The sequence below is a fragment of the Corylus avellana genome, chromosome ca5 (assembly GCF_901000735.1).
Source record: "Corylus avellana chromosome ca5, CavTom2PMs-1.0".
Classification (NCBI taxonomy): domain Eukaryota; kingdom Viridiplantae; phylum Streptophyta; class Magnoliopsida; order Fagales; family Betulaceae; genus Corylus; species Corylus avellana.
The window spans coordinates 9,107,981-9,114,727 of record NC_081545.1 but is presented as its reverse complement, the minus strand read 5'-3'; the positions used below and the strand labels follow the sequence as shown (position 1 = coordinate 9,114,727).

Below are 6,747 nucleotides of genomic sequence, written 5' to 3'. Positions count from 1 at the left end.
TTCTACTTGACCAAGTGAGCCTATCCTTTCACGAGTCACTTCACAGTGTCTAGTTGACGATGCAGCTCTAGCTCGGGTTAAATTCTGAAAGTCATTTGTAACACATCACGTCAAGACACTATTTGACACCCTAACTAACGGCAGTTCAAAAACTTACAAATTTACAATTTTGTCATAATGTTTGTATAATCATTTACATATTAATTATTAATTAGCGTAGGATTAACTATTATAAGCTTATTTTCAATATTTTTTTTTTAAAAAAATCTAATGATTAGCTTGACCAGCCAAGACAGGGTTGGACCAAACTATTACAAACGTTAAAAATGGAGCACGCCAAATTCAAATTAAGCAATTAAATGGGTAGGCTCATGCAAATCTCTACAATTTCTTTAAAATTGTAGATTATCAAATTACGTGATTAATGCTGTTTTTAGGTATCAAAATACTTGAAAAATGTTATTTATTAAAAATGTGACATATTATCGAGGTGACCAAAAAAGAAAAATCCTTCCAAAAGAGTTCATCTTCACTTTTGTAAGAACGCTTATTCTTCATAAAATTAAAAGACAACTTGTAAGTCAAATATTTTTTACAACATAAAGAGCAAGAAGGTGTTGAAAATATAATCAATTCTCAACTAAAATATTTCACATTTTTAATAGGTGACATTTTAAGCGTTTCGATGTCTAAAAACGATTAAAATTACGTAATTATTTGAGAATCTACAATTTTAAAAAGTTGTAGAGGATCCTCTACAATTTTTTAAACAAATAGCTTTTACCATCTGTTTTCAATAATGAAATTTAATTTTAAAAGTTGACTGGAAATTATAGGCGTGATTATTTTAAAAACTCTAATTAGACATGGACGAATCGAATTTCCACTACAATATGCCCTCTTGTTTAAGGAAGTAGACAACGTTTGTTCACACGTGTATTAGAAATATTGTAAAGTGGGATTCCATGCCAGCCAAACAATTCTATATATACTTACATACCATCTTCATTTCATTTGTGCATTTGTGTGTGTAAGTGAGAGAGACAGAAAATGGAACCAAAGGAAACACTGGCAATGGTACAAGGCCAAGCCGAAATTGGGCAACACATGTTCAGTTTTGTGGATTCTATGGCACTCAAATGTGCCGTGGAACTCCGCATTGCTGACAGTATACACTCTTATGGCAGTCCTATTACTTTGCACCAAATAGCCTCTGGGATTAATTCCCCATCTCCTGATATCTCCCATCTCGCACGTATCATGAGATCCCTAGTTCGCAAAAACATCTTCACCGAACATCATCATCCAGTAGACGGTGGTGGGAGACACTCTACGGGTTGACACAAACGTCAAAATGGCTTCTGCATGATGCTGAATTGAGCCTAGTGCCAATGATGATACTGCAGAACCATTCGTGGCTATTGACACCGTGGCATTGCCTTGGCCAAAGTATCAAAGAAGGGGGCACTGCGTTCAACAAGGTCCATGGCGATGAGGTTTGGGACTTTGCATCAAAAAATCCTGACTTCAACAACATCTTCAATGATGCCATGGCGTGTACGGCAAAGAATGTGATGAGGGTGATCCTGGTGGGATACGAAGATGGGTTTGGTTGCATGGGATCACTGGCGGATGTCGGAGGTGGGACGGGGGGGATGATTGCAGAGATTGTTAAAGCACATCCACACATCAAAGGTATTAACTTTGATCTGCCACATGTTATCGCCACAGCTCCCCTGCACGAGGGGGTCACCCATGTTGGAGGTGACATGTTTGACGCCATACCTAATGCGGATGCAATTTTCATGAAGGTATCTACAATTATTTTATTTTTTTATCCTTTTCCCATTTTTTTTTCCACTAGAATTGGTAATCCATTAGATCACAATCTACGACTATAAATATTATGGGAAATGATTGGGTACTAAACTTTTACTATCTCCTTATAAACTTAGCAGAATCCGAAAAATGCCTCATAAATTACTATATGTGTCTTATTGTAATAAAAGTTACCGTACCCTTCACAACACTAAAAACATTATTGGATTTGCTTGTTGGTGCAATGGGTACTACACGATTGGAGTGATGAACATTGCATAAACATTTTGAAGAATTGCCGAAAGGCAATACAACAAAAGAGTGGAAAGGTTATTATTGTTGTTGAGAAAGATGGTAATGATTTGTTTGATGAGATACGCATGGTGTTCGATTTGTTGATGATGGTACACAGTACTATTGGCGGAAAGGAGAGGACTGAGCTTGAATGGAAGAAATTATTGGAGGGAGCAGGCTTCGCTTGCTACAAAATCATCAAAATTCCAACCATACCATCTATTATTGTGGCCTATCCATACAATTGTTGTTGTGAAGATGTTGTCGGTGCAACACATGGGTTACTTGATGCCTAGTTTTATTTATTGTAAACGAACAAACCCAATAAAAGAGAAGGAAAAAGAAAATAAAATAAAATAAAAGAACTAATGGCATGAAAATAACTGGGTTTAATTAGTTTATATGGGATTACGTACAATCTCAACTAGATAGGCCAAACCCAATTGTCAGCGTTTTCTTTTATTTTGTTTTCAACTTATTGTTATGTTTGGCAAATGTTGCTCTTATTTAAGATTATCTTGTCATCAATATGCTGAATCGAATGATTGATCAACCGTTTATAGAGAACAAATCCTAGACCATTAAGCTATGCATGCCCAAATTGAATTTCAGCTCTGCTATTTGGAAACATAATCCGGTTACGTTCCAAAAAAAAAAAGAGTGATAATCCATTTCATCGCAAGATCCGTCTGTTTTTTTTTTTTTTTTTTTTTCACAAAATTCAGTCTTCAAAAGAGGGTCATATGTTTAACAAATGATGTATCACACGCCTCTTAACTGCTATCAAGATTTCTTTCAATTTCGTTAGAGCTGCGGGTTCAAAATTAAATCATGAAGAATCATATTCATCTTCCATTAATTCCCTTTCTCCTCTCCTCGTATAGAATATATATACTTGTTTTTTACTACAAGAAATTTACTCATCGGCGGTGACTTCTTAGGGGCGACTTTTGAAAGTCGCCCATAATAGTTAAGTATTAGCGTCCACATCAAAGTGGACGCTAATAATGGGTCGAAAGGTTGAATATTAGTGTCCACTTTACAGTGGACGCTAATAAGTCAACCCTAATATATACGCGGGAATTATTCAAGGGGCGGGAGAAATATAAGCGGCCAAAAAAAAACTTTTAGCATCGACTGATAGTGGACCAATAGCATCCACTTAAGTGGACGCTAAAAGTTGGCAAAAAACAAAAAAAAAACAAACAAAAGCTCAATAACGTCCACTTTCAAAGTGGACGCTAATAATTAAGCATTAGGGTCGACTCTAGTCGACCCTAAAAAGTAGGTAGAAAAATAAAATAAAAATAAAAAAATAAAATTGCTGACCAATAGGGTTGACTAAAAGTGAACGCTGAAGAGCCATTATTAGCGTCCACTTTGAATGTGGACGCTAATACCTACTCTTTAGGGTCGACTTTATTGGACCCTAAAGAGTAGGTAGAAAAAAAATTTTAAAAACAAAAAAAATTGTTGACCAATAGGGTCGACTAAAAGTGGACGCTGAAAACCAATTATTAGCGTCCACTTTAATACCTACTCTTTAGGGTCGACTTTAGTGGATACTAAAGAGTAGGTAGAAAAATAAAAATAAAAAATAAAAAAATAAAATTGCTGACCAATAGGGTCGACTAAAAGTGGATGCTGAAGACCCATTATTAGCGTCCACTTTCAAAGTGGACGCTAATACCTATTCTTTAGGGTCGACTTTAGTGGTCCCTAAAGAGTACATAGAAAAATAAAATAAAAAAATAAAATTGCTGACCAATAGGGTCAACTAAAAGTGGACGCTGAAGATCCACTATTAGCGTCCACTAAAGTCGACCCTAAAGAGTAGGTATTAGCGTCCACTCTCAAAGTGGACGCTAATAATGGATCTTCAGCGTCCGCTTTTAGTCGACCCTATTAGTCAGCAATTTTATTTTTTTATTTTTCTACGTACTCTTTAGGGGCCACTAAAGTCAACCCTAAACAGTAGGGATTAGGGTTGACCCTAAAGACTACGTAGAAAAAAAAAAAAAAAAATTGTTGACCCAATAGAGTGGTAAAGTAAACGGCTGAAGACTAATTATTAGCGTACTTTTGAAGTGGACGTAATACCTCTCTTTAGGGTCGACTTTAGTGGACCCTAAAGAGTAGGTAGAAAAATAAAATAAAAAATAAAAAAATAAAATTGCTGACCAATAGGGTCGACTAAAAGCGGACGCTGAAGACCTATTATTAGTGTCCACTTTGAAAGTGGACGCTAATACCTACTCTTTAGGGTCGACTTTAGTGGACCCTAAAGAGTAGGTAGAAAAATAAAAAATATGTGGGGTGTGGGGGAAAGTGACCTAAAATAGGTCACGTGGTGTGTTGTCCGAGTGCGCTCCATCGCACACATGGTGCGATCGATCGCATTCGGCCAAGAGTGTGCATGGTGATTCTGTTATTGCGATCGAACGTACCGGGTGCGTTCGATCGCAGTATCAAAATGTTCAAAGCCAATATTCGATTGCTGCGATCGATCTCACCCTATATATATATTTTATTGCTGCCCAATAGCGTATACTAAAATTGTATAATATCACTGCATTATTTAAAATTTTCAAATAAAGTGACACAATATGCACCATTAAATATAACAAAATAACATTTTAACCGTAAAATAAAAGTTCTCCCTTTCACTTATTCCATATGTACAGTTGTTTCTATATATATATGTGTGTGTGTGCGTGTGTTTTAAAAAAGGAAAAATTCTTCTATTTCAATTCCATCCCCCTAAAGAAAGATTTTAATTTGTATATATTTGCCATTTGGTTAGGAGTTACATTTGGAGGATAAAGTTTTAATTTGGACTAATTTGAAGAGTTAATTCCCATTTCATAATTCATATTAAATTTTACAGATCTAATAGTGTCTATATATTATATGATGAATATATTGATACCTTATGGAAAGATTTTACACTATTAAATATAACAAAATAAAATCTAAACCGTAAAATAATTCCTCTCAGTTTTAAGTGAAAATATATTGATACCTTGCAATTCAACAACCGGCCATATGCAAATACGGGGTCATTCCCATAAGAAAACACAAAAGCAAATAAAAAGAAACAAAACTAAAGACAAATAAAAAGTTTAACTTAAAACATACTAAACAAAATAAAAAGGGTAAACTATGGGGTGCCTCCCATGAGCGATAAATTTAACATCTTCAGCAAGATGGTGGTCCCTGCTTACTGTTGTCTAGAAGATGATGCTCCTGCAGATGGTGGTGGCAACCGGCTAAGAATGGACTGCATCAATTCTTCTAAGGCGCCTAGGTGTTTGTCCATCAATTCTTTATTTTCTCGAGCCTCCTTTCTTTGGCCAGCCAACTCTCTCCGAAGGCCCGCTATTTCTTCACTAAGTGAGCGGTTTCGTGCTTCACAAAAAATTGTCGGGGCCTCCTCCTCAGCTGCCTCTGAATCAACTACAGGTTCATCTGCGGCCATCTACTCGGCCTCATACTCTTCTGCACCAGCTGTTGGTGCTGGAACTACCCAAGGCATGTAGGAGAGGCTCTTGTTCCATTGGCAAATGCCAAATATGGGAGTAGTAGTGACTAGCTCATCAGCTGCGGTACCCTTGACGCCTTTCTTCTGGAGAATATAGGAGATTAAGTATGGGAAAGGCAACCCCCATGAATGTGTGGGCTCCGCTCCTCCAACGTGCCCCCCATTCCAAAATTTGTGAATTTGGTTCCAAATTATGTCGGGAATGGAGTACTAAGCACCTTTATGGAAGGCGTAGAGTGCTTGAAGAAATTGATCCCGCCTCTGACTTTTGTGCCCCAAGGGAAAAGCATTACGGTGTAATACGAAGTCCACAAACCAAAGCCGTTGAGGTAGCTTGGATCGGCTGCCGGCATTATGGTGGGCATCGGTATATATCCCTTCGCACATGTCCTCAATGATTTCCGCCACGCAGAATTTGGCCGATTTCTTAGCAAGTTGTGCGGCGTTTGGAGGGTGCTCATCATTGCATTGAAGGGCAGCAGCAATGTTGGCCCGTGTTACGTCAATAGCTTTGCCTTGCACTTTGGAAGAGAGGGCAGCAGCCTGTTGCAGTCATAAGAAAGGTGGACATAAAACTCGATCACCAATTTTCTGTAAGCAGTGGGGGTGACCGGCTTGAAAAGCTTCTTGAGCCCCCGTCGCTTGAACTCGGCAACTGCCCATTGAGTCGCCTCAAGATTTTGAAAGTCTTCGCGAATGGCAAAGGTGGTCTCAAATAGCAGCTCCCGCTCCTCAAAAGTGGGCGGGAGAGAAATGGCACTGGTATCGAACCCTCGGGAGGACGAAGCTCGAGTTCTTGGCATGATGAGCTTGATTGGGGACTTTTGTCGAACACCTGGTGTGCACTAGAGATAGCCAAAATTGCAAAACAACGCAACTCCGCTCAAAACCCCCTGCAAAAACATCAAAATCCAACCACAACAAAGCAATGTGGGTGGATGAACACCCACAATTGCAGAAATATGAGAAAAAAAAAAAATTTCGTGAAGGTGCTCGTGGTTGGGGTGTTGATGGGAATGGGGAATGGGGTGTAAAGTACTAGAGGTGGTGAAAAGTACCTGGTATGGTTGCCGGAGAAGACAACCGTGTGGTGG

General features: G+C 38.2%; 1 pseudogene; it reads left to right on the top strand.

Annotated features, from left to right (window-relative positions):
- The first annotated feature begins 1,050 nt into the window (after nt 1-1,050).
- Nucleotides 1,051-2,408, top strand: LOC132181729 (desmethylxanthohumol 6'-O-methyltransferase-like; annotated as a pseudogene).
- The last annotated feature ends 4,339 nt before the right edge of the window (nt 2,409-6,747 follow it).